This window comes from Thermobia domestica, chromosome 11 (genome assembly GCF_964235325.1).
Source record: "Thermobia domestica chromosome 11, izTheDome1.hap1.1, whole genome shotgun sequence".
Classification (NCBI taxonomy): domain Eukaryota; kingdom Metazoa; phylum Arthropoda; class Insecta; order Zygentoma; family Lepismatidae; genus Thermobia; species Thermobia domestica.
In genome coordinates, this window is record NC_137464.1 from 253,199,437 (window position 1) to 253,220,127 (window position 20,691).

The 20,691-nt window shown below is 36.7% G+C and overlaps 1 protein-coding gene across 3 annotated transcripts in view; it reads left to right on the top strand.

The window, feature by feature from the left end:
• Positions 1 to 19,248, top strand: part of LOC145664935 (uncharacterized) — a 198,332-nt gene extending 179,084 nt beyond the window's left edge. For all 3 annotated transcript variants that reach the window (XM_081732050.1, XM_081732048.1, XM_081732047.1), the window contains one exon: positions 18,819 to 19,248. The gene's annotated coding sequence lies outside the window, so the exon portion shown is untranslated. The remainder of the gene's footprint in view (positions 1 to 18,818) is intronic.
• Positions 19,249 to 20,691: the final 1,443 nt, after the last annotated feature.

Genomic DNA, 20,691 nt, shown 5'->3' on the forward strand with positions numbered 1-20,691 from the left:
CAGTTTTAGTATTTTTACACCGAATGAAGCAAAAATGTAAAAAATAAAATTTTTGTGTTACTCTATGTACAGTATAGTAGAATCTTAACAGATACGGAGCCAATTTATAGCCACTATTATTATACTAGGGTATCTCCGAGATTTTACTTTATGCCCGTTGTTTCTAGAAAAATGAAATTCTGTATTATTTTCTAAGGTTGCTAAACACATCGATTTATACAGAACACGCACTCCTTGCAATAGTATTCTTGGCCTGGACTGGGTTGATATCGTCTCGAATTATAAATTTATCTCTGTCTCGTCTCGACACATCGAATCTCAGTCGCATCTCGAGACAGTATTGTTCGTCTCAGTATAGGTGCCATCTTTGCTTTAAAGAAAGTTGTTTTACGACTCGTGTTTATTAGAAAGTTTCTCCTTTGCTATAATGAAGTACATTGCATACTTGTGTATTTTTCTTCCGCAGGCTGTATATAATTGCTGAGTGTATGGCTACCAACAGTATATAGCTATGAAGATAACAGCGCCGTAACTAGGAAGTTTCCCTGGAAGGGCAAGAACTAATATTTGGGTCCGCAGAATTAAAATCTCAATAAAGATTTGTATTACTTCTAGAAGCGCCAGTTGGTGTTTAGTGGAAGTAGAGCACGAATTACATTTATTTTATACTTCATTTTTTTTTAAGATAATGTTGGTCTAGCAGCAGCATTTTAAATTATTTTCAGTTCTTTTAGAAATGGCATAGTGGTTCCAGATAAGATCATTGAAAATATTCTCTACAAAGTGCTGGAGGCAGAACGAGAATGAATTGGAAAAGGTCTTGAGAGGAGGGAGGGAAATCCCTGCCTGTGAGCAGCACATCTGTTCGCAAAGATCAAATTGGAGCCGACAACCTTCAATGTTACCAAAAAATGTTCGTTACTCTTGATCTAAAATTAAGTGTAAAATTGAAACAATCATCCAACTTCTATTGCTTTTCTGTGTACATTTGGAGCATTTGTAGTTGTTGAGTACCATATTTCATTAGATATTCATGAAGTAAAATTTACGTTATCTTAGGAGGACTGAGAAACCAATGGTAAAAGGTATAAGATCCTCGATATTTATTAGCCGAAGCGCCTTCCGTGATGCACTTTCACGATTTTGTTCAATGACAGGGGGTTGCGGTGGCTCAGTGATGGAGCATTTGCCCCTGGTTCGTGTGATCTCCAGTTCAATCCAAGCTCGCTCCAAGTGGGCTTTTGTGGTGAACAAACCTTGCGTGCGTGAATTGTTCTGTTTCTTTCCACTTTCTTGCCGTTGAACGATCCGCAGTGATAATTTTTCATCGACACAGAAAGACATGATCTATCACCTCCACCATAAAACATTATCATATCAGCACCTTCTGTAGGTGGGTGGTGGTATTGGAAAATATGTTCCTGAAGTGATCACGATCCAACTACTGTCCTGACCGTTTTCGATTGTTGTCTAAAGTCCTGATTGTTTACAATTGCAGATCTATTTTTCACAATCTAATGCAGGAAAACTTCTTGGTTATTCCATACACTCAAAGAATGGCATACGTTTTAACGGCGATATTAGCCGATGTAACTTATGTAGCAATTAATCCAACTTTTTCTACTTGCTGATTGTGTGGAACCTCAAACAATAGTGTCATGATCTGTATCAAATTCGTTTACAATTTTAGGAATACTTTTCCGAAGATCTGCTTTCACAGTCATCCTAAGGAGCTCATCAGAACATGTTGTTAGTCGGTGGACGCGGGGTTTAGTTTTCAATGTTTTCACTGGCACGAAAGTTTACAAACCAATACCATATAGTGTGTTCATTCACCACTTCTGGAGCAAATGCACTTTGTATTTCGCGGCTAGATGTGAAGAATATTTTAACTTGAACTCTTGAACAAAATACCAATCGCATTTATGCGTTCTCCATTATGTATTTTCACACGATCCTGTTCAACGACAAAGGACCGCGTGGCTCAGTGATACAGCATTCACTTTTGGGCGTGGGCGAAGGTAACATGAAGTTATACAAGAATGACAACGCATTTTGGGAGTATTTGGGAACTGCGTCGGACATCTTAGCTCTTGTAGACTGGGCTCCTTTGTTGCTAATCGCCTATTTCAGCGTTCTTTATAACTGGCACACAGTGACACACTAACGGGGTCCAACAGGTCTGGCCCCCTCAAAACATCCTAACTCTATATATATTTGTACACTTTCTCAATAAAACTGTATTTGTTCGACATGGAAATGATTGATATAGCACAAAAATTTGATTTTACACTTCATCTGTACTCTTTCTCTTATAAGAGGCCGCGGTGGTTCAGTTGCAGAGCGTTCACTTCTAGTGCATGGGGTTTGTGGTTCGATTTTCGCTCACGCCAAGTGAACTTTGTGGTGGAGAAACACCGTGTACGTGGGTCTTCTCGGGGTTCTCCCGTTTCCTCCCACTTCTTCATTCCACCATTTCATTCATTTCTCACCATCATCATCGTCTCCTTTAGCCTAACCAGTATAATCGTGTGAGGTAAAACTGAAAAATTTCATTTCATTTCTTTTTCTTCTTCCTCTTTATTATTATTATTATTATTATTATTATTATTATTTGCTTGTTTGTTCGAAAGCAGTGTTCGCAGAGCTACACTGACATCCTTCCGGTGTAGCACTGAGGCTACAGGAGATGCAGACCAACAGTCTAAGGTAGGATCTAAACCATCATAATGCCTTCAACCTTTTCCACCAAAAATCGTCCCGGGACCACGTCCATCAAAGGAGCGGGCTCTAGGTTTTTAGACCAGCAGGAAGAGCATAGGCGTTACTAAAGAGAAACTACTCCCGACTAGCAACTGCTCATTACTCCAAAGAAGAAGAGCTATTATTATTATTATTATTATTATTATTATTATTAATAATAATAATAATAATAATAATAATAATAATAATAATAATAATAATAATAATAATAATAATAATAATAATGTACAGGTGTCATAAAGGTTAGTGGTAGCCCAAGCCATGAAACCAGTATACGGCACTGTTATATATTAGTTTCCCTAATTCATAATCCTTTGTTCAGACGCGCTACTCCGTTTGACTTAGTCAAGCTTAGACAGTACTGAATGAGCAGAGTGGTAAATAATTTGTGCTCTACTGGTAAATCATTTGTAAAACTAGTTTACGTATGACCTCGGGTTTGACTTATTTCATTTTTTAAAAGAAAATACACGTTAGGGCTACTCAACAAAGTAAAAAAAAAAGTTCATAAAACAAAGTAGGTTTCTGTAGTGCAATATTTTTATTTTCACAATTAATATTGAAACCCCAAAAGGTAGTAGATTTCTACCACTTCCGATTTTAGTAGAGAGATTAGAATACAGACGAAATGTATATTATTTGGACGCTTAACTGATTGCAAAAAACAGCTTCTTGTTATCTATTATAGATTTATTCTATAACTCTCAACGTTAAAACAAGAAGTTTCTGAATTTTGACCACTTCCGGTTTGAATAGAGGCCCAAGACAGAAGATGGCAGCTATTTTTAGAACGCTGAATAGAATGCAGAAAACCGCTTCTTACTGTTACAATTCCTGTTCTATGGATATGACTATTGAAACCGAAAGTGGTTCATTCCTACGACTTCCCGTTTCAATTGAAGATCAATAGAGGACATGAAAGGTATTCTTGCAGTTGCGTAGCGAGAAACTCATCAAGGGGGCGTTCACACACAAGCATTTCATATATATATATATATATATATATACAGGCATGGGCGCCGATCCTGGGAGACCAAGGTGACCCGGGACCCCCCAAAGCACTGGGCCCCCTTATTGTAATTAAGAAGATATAATATTTGGAATAATTTGAATGCAATTTGTTTTAAAATCCTCATATATGCCTTCTGCATCTATATGAGGCCCCTCCCCCTCATTTTACAGAGAAATCGGCGCCCTTGTATACAGGCGCGGATCCGAGGGAAGGCTATAGGAGCTAGTCCCCCGCCGGATTTAGGGACTGCAAAGGTGCACTTCCCCCGTTTGTTGTAAATACACACTATCTAAAATGAGAAGCGAGCAGTGAAACTAGCAAAACATTCCGAAACTTTTTGCCATCATGTTTCTGTTTGGGGCTTAAAAGAAAGCAGAGCTTTGCAAAAGCATGATTTTCTGAAGGTTGAAGGAAAAGAATTCACCAAGCAAAATAATATAACTTTTGTCAAGTAAGTAAGAAAACATAAGGCAAGAGGAGAGAAGGATATTTTTGTCCTGCATTCCACTTGCGTCCCTGTTTAAAATATTTCGGCCAGTAGTTACTGAAAAAGAAGATACAACGTACAAGACAAGTAGAGTCGAGACTGTCGGCGACAGAGCCCAGACATAATATATAATGATCTTTATTCTTTAAGCGATACTTGGAAACCAAATTTGATTTAAATCTGACCAATAGTTACCGAGAAATAAAGTACCACATACAAACAGAGCCGAACCGAGCCTGTCCTTTGCCGAGTCGGCCACCAAGTATAGAGATGTTTATTCTTTGGATAATGGGCTATCTGCACACCAAATTTCGATGATATTTGGCCAGTAGTTAAGGAGAAATAAAATATAACATACAAGGCAAGCCGAGCCGAGCCTATCGCCGACCAAGCTCGGTCATCACATGTAGTGATCTTTATTCCTTAGATGATTGGGTACTTGTGCATCTAATTTGGTTTAAATTTAGCTGGTAGTTACCGAGGAATAAAGTACTACATACACACATACTTAATTACATCTGGAGTAAAACTACAAGCCCCCTTATGCTTACTAAGGAAACTAAAAAGAAAAGTTCTAACATTACAAATGGAACATACTTCATGTAAGCAGAATCCACTTTCAACATTACAACACTAATGGGGAGAGCTTGAGGCGGGTGAGCCCCCCTGACTACGCCACTGCACTTTTGAGACACTTGGGAGCTATTCGATTGGAGAATACTGCTTTCATCTATCTTTCATCTCTCTTGCTCTACGTAGACCAATATTTATTGAAACGAAAAATTATAGTTGAATGAACCACTTCCGGTTTTAGTAGAGAGTTAATAATAGAGATTAAATATGTTCTTATGAAACAGAAACCCGAATCTTAATACGTATTACGTTTTTCGATCTATGATGATCAATGATCAAACCGGAAATGGTTTATTTAAACCACTTTCGGTTTGAGAAGACTATTTTAATAACAAACTCACTTCCTAATTCTTGACTCTTTGTATTTTTTACCAAATTTGGTGATGATCCATGAAATACTTTATTTATTTATTTATTTATTTACTTTTTGTCACACACGGATACACGCGAATATGGTAAATATATAATGGAGTTTTGATAAACCAAACTCTAGTTATTAAAAAAAAAAAAAAAACAACGAAAACTTGATTTTTTGCCATCCCTGCACACAATTAATCCGTTCTAACCACAGAAACATAGTACTGTGTGCGTTTTTGTGATAAATATTATAAAATGAAAAGAAATCTATCCTTCCAGAAAACAAAAGAAATAGGCAAATATATAAGAAACATTTAGACTTTTTTTGGTTGTACATTTGTGAGTGGAAGAGATTAAAGCTACTGCTTCGAAGGAGAATCCATCCGTTTCAACCAACAAAAGATGTAGAAAAGCAATTGGAAAGACATTCCATACTGAGGTTTCAAAGATCATTATCTTTGTTCTACGAAGTATTTTGTTGACACGTGAATCATACCAACTTACGCCGAAGAAGCACATTCAGATAATGATGAATCGTCGTAAAGTTGTGGGAAATCAGTAGGAAGTGGGAGTGGGAAGGGAGACTGCTCAAGGAATAAATGATTATGAAACTGGAGGGGTAGACACGGGTTTCACTTTTCAAATTATCATAGTACATCCCTCCTCAGCATTTGTTCTTCAAAGAATGTCATCCATAGTAATTCATGAGGTTTGCAAGTGGTCTTTTGACTCTTTACCTGCAGTAACTCAATACGGAAGAATGCATTACAATTAATCTAAGTAATTAGGTGCAAAATTGTGACAGCCATCTGAATTGTATTACTCTTTGGCAACAAAATTACCAGTTCCTAAATGCAGTATTTTCTAAGATATTTATGAATTAAATTTTACATGTTATCTTATGAAGATTCTGAAGCCTCTGATGATGGGAAGACATCCCCTTAAGCTGTAGGTCATGTCTGACAGTGGCGTAGTCAGGGAGGATCACCCGGCTCAAGCCCCCCCCCCATTAGTATTGCGATGTTGAAAGTGGATTCCGCTTACATATAGTATGTTCTAATTGTGATCCTGGTGTTAGAACTTTTCTTTTTAGTTCCCGGCGTAAGCTGACCGGATGTTGTACTTTTACTCCAGATGTACTGTAATTATGTGTGTGTGTATGTACTACGTTATTCCTCGGTAACTATCAGCTAAATTTAAACCAAACTTGATGCGAAAATACCCAATCATCTAAGAAATAAAGATCACTACATGTGATGGCCGAGCTCGGCCGGCGATAGGCTCGGCTCGGCTTGCCTTATATGTTCTATTTTATTTCTCCGTAACTACTGGCTGAATATAATCGAAATATGGTGCGCAGATAGCCCATTGTCCAAAGAATAAAGATCGCTATATTTTACAAAGCGACAGGGCAAAGGACAGGTTCGCCTTTACAACAACAAAAGAACTACGAATATATTTTGTTTGACGGAAGGTGAAGGGGCTGAAATATAATTTTGGGTGTGAGAATGTGTTCATTTGGCCCTGTACATTGTCAGTTATTCGCTTCAAACGCCATATTTCTTACCTTTTCATGCCGGCATATGTAATGACTTCTATATATTGATTTGCTATATATTACAGGCACGCCACGAAACCTCAAGTCTGAATCCAGCAACAAGATCATATAGTTTTTTTTTTTTTTTTAAGATATAATTTATGCAAATGTCTATCGCCAAACTGAAATATTCAGTCATCATTGGCGATCTGGCGATCGAAAATTCCAACCTGGCGACCAATTTTTTACATGGTTTTGTTTTATATTACTTAAGCACCAGACAAGAGATGGAAAAATAGTTTTATTTTTTTTTAAAAAAAAGAACAAAACATGTGTTTAAACATAAAAAAGATGTTCAAAACATTTTAAACATGATTTAAAACACAGACGAAAAAAACACATGTTTTAAACATTTTTAACAGTTTAAAACACGATTTTTAACATGTTTCAAAATCATGTAATAACTTATTTCTTAGGACTTTTTGCTCTTTACTAGCAACCGACCTTTTCATTTATTTTATCCTGATTTATAACACTGTGCTGGGTACAGAATATTTCAGTATAGATTAGTAATTCTCAACTTATTTCATATTCCAACCCCTTTTTATTACACCCTCTTGCCAGTGATTCTCATAAGTACTTTCTTGGTTGTAATTAGGTTTTTAGGTAGATTTTAAAATCTACCTACTGTGGAGATTTCACACAATCTATCAATATGCATGGTGAAACAAAAGTCCTCACCACCTTTGTGCGTTGAGAACGGATTGAGGGAGAAAGGTGAAACTTTTAAGTGGTCTGACACATCAGATAGTGCTATCAAGCATCATGGCTGCCATCTTTGATTGGAATTCAAAATTTCAAATACAAATGGAGTCATGTTACGTGTTTTAAGGCTAGAACTTTACCAGAAATACGCTTGTGCGGTTACTTTAGGCTTAAAACAAGTCTTTCGGAGTTACTGCTTCTGAAAATTTCCTAATTATGCTCTTAGGGGCTAAGATCGCGTTTCATGGAGGCGGGTGTAAATTTTAATTGCAAAAATTTGATTACTATTTCAGAACACTCATGCTAATAAAATTATCTTAAAATAATAAATTTTCGAAAAGTAATGATAGTTTGAAGCACACTTCATGTTGTGCTAACTTTAGAATATTTTCTGCAAGCCTATGTAATTGGTTGTTTTTTAAGTCAATAATTCATTGAAGAAAAGTAATATTTGAGGCGTTCAGAGCACTATGGATCCAAGTCCATTTTCAATAAGGTTCAGGTTTGCTCAGCAAATGAATTTTATTTCCAAACGTAATATTTTCGCAGTCAAGAGTCCGCAATATGTATAACTGAAACCACGTTAAAGGCCGTGGGATAGTTTCATATGACAGCCGCTAGATAGGGGCGTCAATGGAGCAGGAGGGCATCCGCCCCCACCCCACCCTGAATTTCAGACTTTGGAGGCAGTAAGGCAGTTTTAAAAACCTTTCGATAAGCAAGATCCAACAAAATAAGTTTGAGGTCCTTACACCGAATAAATAAGGAGGAAATACAGATGATCGAAACTGGAAAGTTGTTCCAAATGATGTCGTTTTTTCTTCCCGTAAAACTAATGTTAAGCGATTCCAAGTTGTACGGAGACTGACAAGGTACATTCGCGAAGTGTCCCCTCGGGATTCGTGTAACATTGATTCAAATGCAAAGTTCTCCCTGGCCCAATGTGTATTGTACTAATTTAAGCGGCCCATACCGGTAATTTCCATATTTATGGGCCTTCATATATCCAGAATTCAATCATACACTACTATAATACTCGGACACAAAGTTGATTTTAGTTTCTTTAGATTTCACTGGACATGAATATGGGCATATGCAGAACAAATTGAATCAAGTACTCCTTCTCTGACATATGTTACCCACCTTGGCCGCCATCTTGGATTTAACTTTCGGTTTTTCAAATGGCAATAGGTTCAAATGATACATCAAATTAATGTAAACTTTTCTCGGAATTTCATTGGTGTACTGAGTTTTATCGTAGCTTGTAAATGTCAAGCACTTCATATTGAACCAAATAGAAAGTTGTGCAGGGCCCCGTGTGTATATGCAATCTTTTATGTGTTATCGTTGATAAAATATTCTCTGAACTTATATACATGCAGACACACAGATGTCAATACGGAAATGGTAGGTCTTTACCCAAATTTGGCCGTATCTGGATCTACATTAGGCATTTTGACAGTAATACAATACTTCCTTATTATAGTATAACATGGAAGTAATAACAATCACTCATGGAAATGTAATAAGATTGTTTTAAGGAGTTTACCAGTTAGAAATTGTTTTGATTTGTCAACATCAAAAACGTAAGCGTAACTAATATTAACCTGCAATGTCTATTCGCAAAGTGGCTGGAGGGAATGAACATGTAATACCTTCCAAATGGTACAAGTTACGGTAAAATATATTACACCAGTGAATGTAAACGTAAATGTCCGATGTAACACTTGCACCTATTTCCATTTGAAAAACCAAAATTAAAATATAATATGGCGGATCTAAGATGGCGGCCGGGATGGGTAACATGTGTCAGAAGCAGTACTTGATCCAATTTGTTTTTCATATGCCCATATTCATGTCCAGTGAGTAACATCTAAAGAAACTAAAATAAATTTTGTGTCCGAGCGTTATGGTAGTGTATGATAGAATTCCGGATATATGAAGGCCCATAAATATGCCAATTACCGGCATGGGCAGCTGAATTTAGTACAATACACATTAGACAGCAGAGAACTTTGTATTTAAATCAATTTTACACGAATCTCGACTCGAGGGGACACTTCACGAATGTACCTGGTGAGAACCAACATGTTGGCTACTATATCAACAAATGCCTGCGATATATTAATTTCAGAACCGCAATTTAGAACCGCAAGAACCCTATGTTTGTTTTCTGAATACAACATGGAAAATTTGTTTCCATGATAATTCTTTTATTTACTTTTTAATATCAGTTCTACAAGTAGTACAACCTTCGACTATGACACTTTCTTGCAAGTTAACTTATAAGCATTTAAACAATAAATTGAACATTAAAAATCAAAGGGAGAAAATGAGACAAAATAAACTGTAGATTACCACATTGCCACGAGAAGTCAAAACATTCACATGAGAAGAAAATAGTCTTCTGAATGGGTAGCACTTTTTGACAATTTTCTTTCTCTGGCAGATTTTTTTTTTTTTTTTTTTTTTTACAAAAATAAGATAAAATAGAAATATGTTTAAAGGTGCAAAGGTGCACGTGCACCCCCTCCCTTGTAAATATACAAGTACACTACCTGAAGTGAGAAGCTAGAAGTGAAAATAGCAACACTTTCCGAAATTTTCCTCTGTCATGTTTCGATTTGGGCTTAAATCAAAGGGAAGTTTTGCAAAATCGATAGTTTAAGTCAATTTTCTAAACGTTCAACAAAAGGATTCACCGAGAACAGATACTTAGGATTTCCAGGGCATTTCCTCATTCACACCACAGGTGCTAAAGGCATTTAAAAAAAATCAATTCAATTCAAATGTAGGCCTACTGGTAGTTATTGGTGCATCCCCTCAGAAGATCCTTTCTACCAAATCTTGTGTGTTGGTCCCCCTTGATGAGTTTCTCGCTACGCCACTGATGTCTGATATGTATTTGATTTATAAACTAAATTGCTTGCAAGCAAATGAAATGGCCTTCCTGCTTCCCTGGGGGCCAGTATATGTGTAACTTTGGTGTATGTAGCTCCGGGTTCGATCCTTGTTGGGAAGTGAGCTTGAGCTTCAACCACATTGGTCAGTGCAAGACTGTTGTAAAATAAACATATATGGTGACTACCGGCAGTGAGCTCCTTCATGCCTAAGCGCTTAGCGTACGCGCCTTTCGCCTGGAAGAAACGGGTTCGATTCCCGGCGTGAGCACATGTGGTTTCGATTCCATGTTAATCAGTAGGTCCCGTCTCATAAAGCCTCGCTGCCGAAAAGGACGTTAAACTCCAAATCAACTCAACTATCGGCAGTGTCATCACAAGAAGTAAAAATCTTATCAATAAGCTTACATTAAAAACTTCACTCTTTGATCATTTCTCTTTTTCCTCTTTTTAAATACAGAGCAATCAAAGTAATGCTATTCTCAAAGGACATGTGCCTGGGGGGCCTAAGGTGTTTACTGAATCTTAAGTATGAGGAAAAAGAAATCAGACTGAAAAACGTGGAATTTATTTACTAGTATAATGGAGATTATTTTAAAGCCAACCTTAGACTCCCTGTCGCCAAGGATGTTTAAAAGTTACTCAAGCGTAACTCCAAGACCATCAGAATTGAAGAAGATGAAATACAGGTACAAAAGGTAACCGATAAAGAAAAGAGAAACATAGAAATGGTACTCATCATAACAAAAATATGTCTACTTACACAAAAATGTTCTGCAGAATTTCAATACGTTTCATATCGCTAAAATCAAGGAACAAAACCCATTGGGTTCGAGAGAGAACTGGTATTCAGTGGAACCAGTTTTATCTTAACAATCTCAAGCAGGTACGACCTACGTGGGTATTTCGAGTAACGCTAATCCCTTGGTGACCGTAACTACAATACCAAAATGCAGAATGTTCCATTGAGTAACGTTACTCAGCGTAACATAATTCAGAGCGTACCATTTTAAAAGTTACACTGACTAATAACGTTATTAACTAGGTGCAGAAATGGGTTACAAAATAGTAACCGTAACAGATAACAAAATGTAAATATTGCACATTTCGTTAAGTTATCCACCCTTGGTGCTTAGAAGATTTTTTTTTTTTTTCAGCGGTCGACTATTGGCGAAGTCACCCTATATAAGTTGCTTTTGTAGTATAATCTCTTTGAGAAACGAATGGGGAATTTAGGTCTGAATATAATACGAATAATATGCGGGAGTGACACGCGATAACCCACAAATGTGTGTTCATCAAGATTTTACAAACACTTACACTTTTACGAACATTTTTCGTATTTTGGTTTAAACCAATTGTTGTTGTTTTTTTTAAAAAAAAACAGCTGGTTTAAATCAAGGTTTAAACTATGGTTTAAACCAGCCAACCCTGCTTTTAATTAAACATTATTTTAACCAACAGCGTACACAGAGGTGGCTCGTGAGGGAAAAATACTGTATTATCGTTTGAAACTTAGAAAATAAATGTTATCTAATATATTAATTGTTAAATATAGCAATTCGTACATCTTTGAGTTTCATGGGAAAAAGAGTAATTTCTATCCGGCTGACTTTCCTCACGAGCAACAACTACAGTAGGCCGAAGGCAACGACTAGTTTGATTAATGTATACATTCAGATTCGTAGGATCTACACTACGTTTATCCAACTCCAATAACATGCTAGAAGAAATGTTTCACTTTTCTTTCCGTAATGTTCCAGGCGAATGCTTTGCCACTTCTGCAACGTCGATAAGGTGCAGTGGCGTACTTGTACTGAGCGGGTGCTTTGTTAAATCTTGTACACAGCTATTAAAATCCACGATAAAACTATTTACAGATAATGAAGTTCGAACAGACAAAACAGACGGAGTCATATCAAGGCCCTAACCACAACCCTAAGGCATGACGACCCAAATATTTTGGGGGATAAACTTCGGTTCATCTTACATTTTTACTGTTCATTTTCTGAATATTATTTATTTCAATAACCAGAAAGTTTCAGCTAGTCAACCTTAGTTAAGGCCTGAATTATGTAAAGGATAAGTTCAGACAAATTTCATAGCGCAAATACCCCCATAATAAAGGGACATAGATCTCACATGAATTTCATGTAGATAAATATAAAATAGAATGATTTTAGTATCGGAAAAATAAGGGTTTACATTTATTCTACTCGTACATGCTATATTTTTTAAAATAAAAATACATTACATAAAGTAAATAATTTCTTCCTAACTGAAAACCATTACAGCAGCTGCTTACTACTCATAGATTTTGAGCTAAAAAAAAAAAATACGTATATAAAAGTAACCAAGAAACTTCTGCCGCTTTTTCACCCACCACCTTTGAATATCTATATATCACCTAAGACTATCTGGAAGATCAAAAATAGTCCCCATCAGCATCGACGACCTTATGCCAACGTTCTGCAATGACATGGATTCCATCGTGATGGAATTTTGTGGGCCGCGAAGCGAAGAAGGTATCACGCGCACTTTTTCATCTCTACTAGGGATTTGAACTGGCGTTTTCTAAGGTGAGTGTCCGAGGAATGGAACAAAACGGCGCACTGTCCGGGGAGTATGGCGGATGCAATGTTTCCCATCCAAGGCATAGAGTGGTGTCCCGGGTCATCCTAACCACGTAGGGCTTAGTGTGCTGTCCTGTAACAGGGGGATCCCTTTGCGATTCAGAAGTGCTGGCTGCAGAGTTTTGAATTTTTCTAGAACACGGCTCAACTGCTGACACTACACAGTTGCATTGATACTTTGACCAGCTGGTAGCAGTTCCCGATGCACAATGTCGTGAGCAGTCCACTAAACATACAGGAGGACTTTATTCTTGTGTAGTGGTGGTTTCGGTTGTCTTGGAACTGGTTCATGGGATGCTAACCAATGATGACGGCGCCGTGGAGCTTCGCACAGGACCCACTTCTCATCACATGTCAACACCATGTCCAGAAATGGTTCCTTCCTCAGACGAAATAGCAAAGAAACAGATGTCTGCTCGCGTTCCCTTCTGGCTAGGAGTCAAATCATGTGGGACCTATCGATCCAACTTGTAGTGCTTCCCAAGTTGATGGAGGTGCTTCCGAATGGTTTCTCCACTCACACGGAATTGTTGTCCCAGTTCCTAACATATCTGAACACTGTTCGCCTCAATTTCTGAGTGTAGATCTTCATTTTGTACATGTGTTGGTTATCGGCACGTGGTGCGTCTTCGAGTGTTTCGTCACAGTTCCTTAAAACTTGTTAAACAATTGCTACACTGTCAATGTAGTCACAACACCCTCACCACAAGGCCTGGCATACCTTCCGCCCCGCTGCAGTAGCATTTGACCCCAATTTGAACTCGTACAGCATACACGCCCTTATGACGCTCTGTGGAGGTCCCATGTTAACTCTATCGTTACGCAAGTTCACGGTGTAACTGAACTGCCAGAACCAGGCAGTATGTTGGACATACCCAAACCAACAACTGACTTTCTTCTTATCTCCATTCGCATTCAATTCATGGTGTGAGGACCAATTGAACACAGACCTCCAGAAAATGTGATATAACTTTCTTGGTTACCTTTATACATGCAACCAGTTAAATTAACGATTGTTATAGAAAACTACTTCTGGTACAAGATAATTGCTGCAGAAGTGATATTACTACAGTTTTCTATGAGAAACAAGCCTCTCTGGGAGTAAAACGAGGATTAGTATCGAGAAAACACATTTCTAATCGGATTGTTCGTTCAGGTTGTGTTGAGTTCAACTTTATAAATGTCGGAACCCAAACTCTGTGGTCAAATTTTGAGGTAGGTATGCATTAAACGAAGCGAGATAATCACAGTTTTCACTACAAAGCTAAACGGTACCAAACGTTAAAGACGGACAGACTATATAACTAATTGCCATACGTAAACGGATTTTTAAAGGATTAAAACCCAAATTTGGAGTAGTAATAGTATAGGGTCTTCCATGTAAGACACCGAATTTGAAACATAGATCAAACTTCAAGAAATGGTTGTTATATAATATTCGTAATGCCTCCATTTACGTATGAAGTATAATGTCAGGCATACAGAGCCGTAGCTAAGGGGGGGGGGGCAGCGGGGCGCCCGCCCCGGGCGCTGATAGCAAGGGGGCGCCGAACAAGCAAGGAGAAAGAAAAAGTGGTGTTGGACATGAATAAAAGATAGTCGCCCCCAGAAAGTATTGGCGCCCTATTAGATAAATATTGCTATCAGTTATCAATGAAATACGTAGATTTCTTAAAAATTTTCTTGCTCGCTTCGCTCGCAATCCAAGAGTATAAATAAGTCACAACAAGTTTTTACTGATTACTTAAAGAGTTATTATAGATGATTTCTTAATTATATGTGGTATACAAGGTGCCGAGTAATGAGTTATAGTGTACGCAGGATCATTTTCAAAATCAGGGACGAACAAACTCGTGCTCGGCGTTTTGACAGCGATGAGTTTGTTCAGTTCAAAACGTTTTTTCTACTCATTCGGATTAATCAAGACGCACAGTGGAGTTAAAGCACTGAATTCTTGGTAAAAATAAGAATTAGCAATATGAAGCAGAAAATTGAAAGAAAACCAATTAGTTCGGTGTGTGCAGTGGCTTCAATAATGTTATTTCGACATTATTTCATCAAAAACATAGAGTTTTACATCATAAAAGGAAATATTCCTTATATTCGCGCCTAATTTATATAACAGATTATATGATTGGCATAAACAAACGCGTGGGCAATATGCTTTGATTTATCAATTTACGATTGGCTTACATTCTTACGCATTAAGGGAAAAAGTTTACTTATTTATTTTACAACTGAAGAGTAATAAAATTGAAGAAAAGTTCTTGCTTCTCAAAATTATTTCAAAGTTGTGGAGAATTCGTTACGACAATGAAGATGCAAGGACGCTTCAATATAAAAATTATCTCATCCCAAGTTCTTGGTATCAGATATATGAAACATATTATGATTTACAAGCATCAGTAATCTGTTCAGGTTGTTTTATATATTGCATCGTCCATTACGTGAGCTCATTTCAGGGCTTGATTCGAACACTCTGAGCTGGAGCGAGCGGAGGCTCATTACAGTTGATTCCAATGTCACTTCTGTGCACGCATCACAGAAGAAAGAAAAAAAAAACTGAATTGATTAATACCATTTTAATATGATTCTACCTTATGGTCCATAGATTGTTTAGCAAACATTGGCGTTTCAAAACGTCTCTACCATTAATCAAATATGTTTGACTAGAGTTTAGTTCTGGTGGTGAATGCCAGAGAAGTATGACTAGATGTCGGAAACAAGATGGGTCCTGGGGGCAAAATTCCCAGAATCGACTTATATTCAACTTTGTCACTGCGTGCATGGGGATCAAACGTCTAATAACCTAACACTTTTTCTCACATTCATCCCAGCTCAATTCAAAGGCAGCATTGCATCCAGAATGCCGTTTTCCGCAAACATTTTCATGCTCTATATTTCCCAAAAGTGCAAAAATGTGCAGGTTTTCTCTTTGCATACAGTAAGAACAATGTTTCCCCTACGACATATTAAAAATGACAGACATATTATGCCATATTTTCTACTAAAATGCCATTCTATCGTTTGACCATAGTTTATATGCTTTCAGTACCACAGCATTTTCCAAATATGATATTAAGTAGGGAATTATCATAGGAATATGATAATGATATTAGCATCATTCCAAATATAATTATTGACTACACATTACATTAACATTCTAAATATACAAAACGATACATACATGTCGGTCGTGTCACCATGTTGACCAGCCACGAATATCTACACGCAGTGTAGGAATAGTCGTATTCAAAGTCAATTTCCTATCTTCTGTCACTAAGCAGCGCCTCTCCGACTTCGGCGGATAACCAAATTTACACGTCCCATGAGTTTATTGTAAACTGCTATCACTTCTTTTCCTGCACACTATCTTATGTGTACACTATTAAGGTTTCATTATAACAAATTATATCGAGTCAATCTTTTACTTCATTTTTCGAGTTTTTGTTAAGAATTGCCTGGTTTGGCCCCAGTGTGCGACGGTGAGAATGAAGGTATGAAAGTGAAAAGAGTGAAGAGACACATTCAAGCTGCTGTTTGCGCAGGAATATTAAAAATAAAGGTAAACGAGGGGAACAATAACATTTTCGAACTTCAAGCAGTTGTAGAATAGGGGTTTAAGGGATCAGAACTTAGCCCAATGAAGTTCGACGTTTTCAGACACTAATCACTACCAATGATTTACTTTTAAATTCCATTGACATATCAAATGCTTCCAATTTGGAGGAATTTATTGGGGTCATTTTTTCATGAAGTTTTCGTATCGCCATCATATTATTTTGTGCATACGTGTCTAGTTGTGTGATGTTTTTATCTATCTACATACATAAAAAACATAAGTACACACACTCTTTATATATGTACGTGTTAGTGTATTTTAATGTCTTAATTAATAATAAGTACCTTAAATTCGGAACTTTCATTCATTAGGAAATTATGTAATTGCTATAATTTCAGACATATGTAGTAGCCAAAGTATATTTTGGATTTTAAGTACAAACATTGAACATATTCTTCACCTTCATCGATCAATATTTAGAAATTCACCAAGAAGGATCCTTCTGAATTTCCATTACCTTTCATAAAATATTTCTTACCGTAAAAAGATCGAAATTAAAATGCTATTGATGTGGTCACATACAGAATAAAATTAAAAAGTTTACAATTATTACTGGAAATTAATACTGTCACCCATTTAAAACAAATTAAAAGCACATAGTTTTTAATGTATTGAAATTTCATTTCTTATCGATAGTATGAAACGTTGTATATAGTAGTAATTTTCGAGAACTGTTCTCCTGATGAATCTGTATACAACCAAAGGTGGTTTTGTCAAGTTTAACAAAAAGTTCAAAATGAGACTCTTGAAAACAGCTCTTATTTGAAAAAGGATACATAATGGTCGTTTTTGGTTGTTGCAATGGTCTTCCAAGAAGATTAATAAAACTTCAGTTTAGCATAACAACAAAAGCTACTTTTCATATATATATAATTGGTAAGGTGCGTGTAGAGGGCGCCGAATTCTTCTTCGCCCCGGGCGCCGAAATCTCTAGCTACGGCTTTGCAGGCATATGCACACCCTTACTAAAAATTTTACGTATGCAAGCATTTGAATGTTCCACAAAATTGCAATAACCTCTCGCAGATGTTTGTCGCCGTTGGCTCCAATCATGCGTATGATTTCTTCCTTTAGTTCCAGAAGAGTGCGTGGTTTGTTGGCGTACGTTTGTAATTTCACAAACTCTCATAGGAAGAAATCACAGAGTGTAAGATCGCATGATATTGCTGACCACTCCTGACAGAGCCACTACAATATGAAGATGTTGTTCTGTCGTAAACTGCTCCATAATTCAAAATGAAGACAAACGACCAAATCAGTTGAAGTTACATTAATCGATGTAACAATAGATAAACGGTGGGTTAACTGCGAAACAAAAAAAAGTGCACTCGATTTAACTCTGCCGTCGTATGGAACGCCCTTTATATCAGTGTTATTCAACCTTTTTTTCTCGCGTACCCCTAGACACAGTTCGTCATCCAATTGTGTACCCCTGAAGCTGTTTAAAAGAAAGCGAAACGAACTTATTAATTTTAATACACATATTCTGTTGATTAAAAAGGGGGACAAATAAGAGACCAACAAAAGTACAATTAGTGTGCCAATCAAAAAACTATTTACAGGGGGAGAAAGTGCACACCCGAAAAAAATTAACATGGGAAATTTCAAAACATATGGAAGACATCCAGTTCTACTGAGGAGGATTTTCCCCTCATCTTCCCTGATAATTCGCACACCGAAGACAGTGTTATAAATTCAAAAAACTAAAAGTAACTTTAGAACCAATCTCTTAATGAGATGACAGCTTGTTTTCGGGATGCCAACTCCTTGAGTCTTGGTTGAATCTTCTAGAGTGCGAGAATCAGAACTGATTCTGGATTCAAGCAAATTTTGTGCTTCGTTTTTATTGATGTTAATGCAGAGAAACCCTGTTCACAGAAATATGTTGATGGAAATGGAAGAAGTTGTAGAATAGCACTGTCACTATATTTTATTGTACTCTTTACGTATCCTCAGAAACAACGCGTAACCCCGCTTCAATAGCACTGTTTTATATAAAGTTTATAATGTTTCAGCAATATTTTATTTTTAATTTACAGATACACTACATAAGTTCTCACATTTATAAGCGAGGAATACTATAATGATTTTTAATCTTTTCTTTTTCAGAGAAGTTTTGTTTGGGAGTTTTGATAGAAGTTTTCCTATTTATACTCAGTATTTTAGAAATTGATTACTTTCACCATCGAAATTATAATGATTCATCATACAATAAGGAAATTAACCAGAAGATATAATAGTTTCCAAGAAGCAATATTTTGTGTAGCTGTAGTATTGTTGTTGTTTCTAAAAAGATTTACCAAAATTGTTGTTGTGATTTGTGTGTAGTCATAATCTAACTTCGATATATTTTTAAGCGACAAAAATATTGAAACTAAATTTGTATTCACGTAATACTTATTTCCAATTAATAAAAGAAGAGAGTAGTTCAGCTTACCTTCAGTGTTTTTTTCTTTTTTTAGATGATTTATTGCATCACTAAATAGTACCGTAAAATTGGGTTACTTTGACACTTTTCTTTTTAGCATTAGAAAATGACAGAAAAGAATAAGTTATTATGATTTGAAACCGCCTAAGCAAAATTGAATTAATCTTCTATTTTCTTAATATTAGCAAGATTAAACAATTTGAACTCTATGTACTGAGACATCCCCATCATTTCTGTTGCAATGTTACTCCAGGGATGAAAGTGAAGGGCAAGGCAGGAGGACGCCATTCCGCCACTTCTAAAAATATCAATGGCGTCCCTTCACTTCCTAAAAATTACATAGGGCAAACACAGGCACGGAGAATGGCGTGACGTCATGCGTCCCCCTACTTTTTCAGATTCACTTTTACCCTTATGTTACTCCATTAATTGACCTTTGGGATATTCATGTTCTCAAGGTAGTCTTCTAAAGTGCATATTATTCTAAACAACATTTTCAACAATCCTGTTTCAACATATTTTTAAAAGTCCTTTTCAGTATATTTGTTTGAAAAAAAAGTGTCGAAGAAATACAAAAGAACATAAAATAACTCCCACTGTACAAATACAAGATTCTTCGCGGCCTCTTTGTGTGGGAATTTATTATTTGAAAATTCTCCCCAATTCCCCAGGTAATGTGATCTCCAAGGGACATCATCCATCACATGGCCATAGATGCCGAAAGCCCAGAAAGCTAATTCCTAATCTAATAATTTCACTTTACGTATCGATGATAAAGCATCTGTTGCCCTAAGTAATTCAAGGCGTCTTGTTCCAACTATCTCCAATAATTAGTACGTTTGCATGGCACTGTCTAAAAAGTCGTTTAGTCTTTTGGGTAATTCGTGCCGGCTTAGGGTGACCAAATCTTCAACTAGAAAAAACGGGACATTTCTTTACGTTTGGATAAGTTACTCCCCTAAATATATATTTTTGCCTCTCCGTTCTCTCTCTCTCTGTATCTCTCACAAAAAGGGCAAATTTACACTTTTTCATTTTAAAACCTATTGAAAAGGTTGTGGAATTAATTAAATAACAAGTAACTATCAGCAACTAACAAAAAATGAAATTTTGAAAACATTACTAAAATATATGTAAAACATTCATCAATATCTGTCAATCAACAAAATCTGTCAGTGGCAAAATTTATAACAAACTACTCTGAGCATCGGATTCAAACTCCCTTTATTTGCGTTTTCTTTTAAACATTATTTCACTTACTGCTAGTTTTCTTTTTACTTTCACTTTTATGGTTCTATAGTTTTGTCCCCCTTTCGTAAATGACAGTATGTTACATCTTAGTCAAATCATGGAAACACTGTACTGTACTGGTGACAGCGCCTCAGTTTTCCACTGCCCGAAACAGAGAGTAAAAACAGTTTGTTTTTCATAGGACTTTCAGCCCCTTGCACTATCGTCTGCGGAGTGGGAGTCTTGGAGGGAAAACTGCAGCCACCACATCCAATATCGCAAACGTCGTAGTGACGTTGTTCAGTAATTAGACATATTCCAATA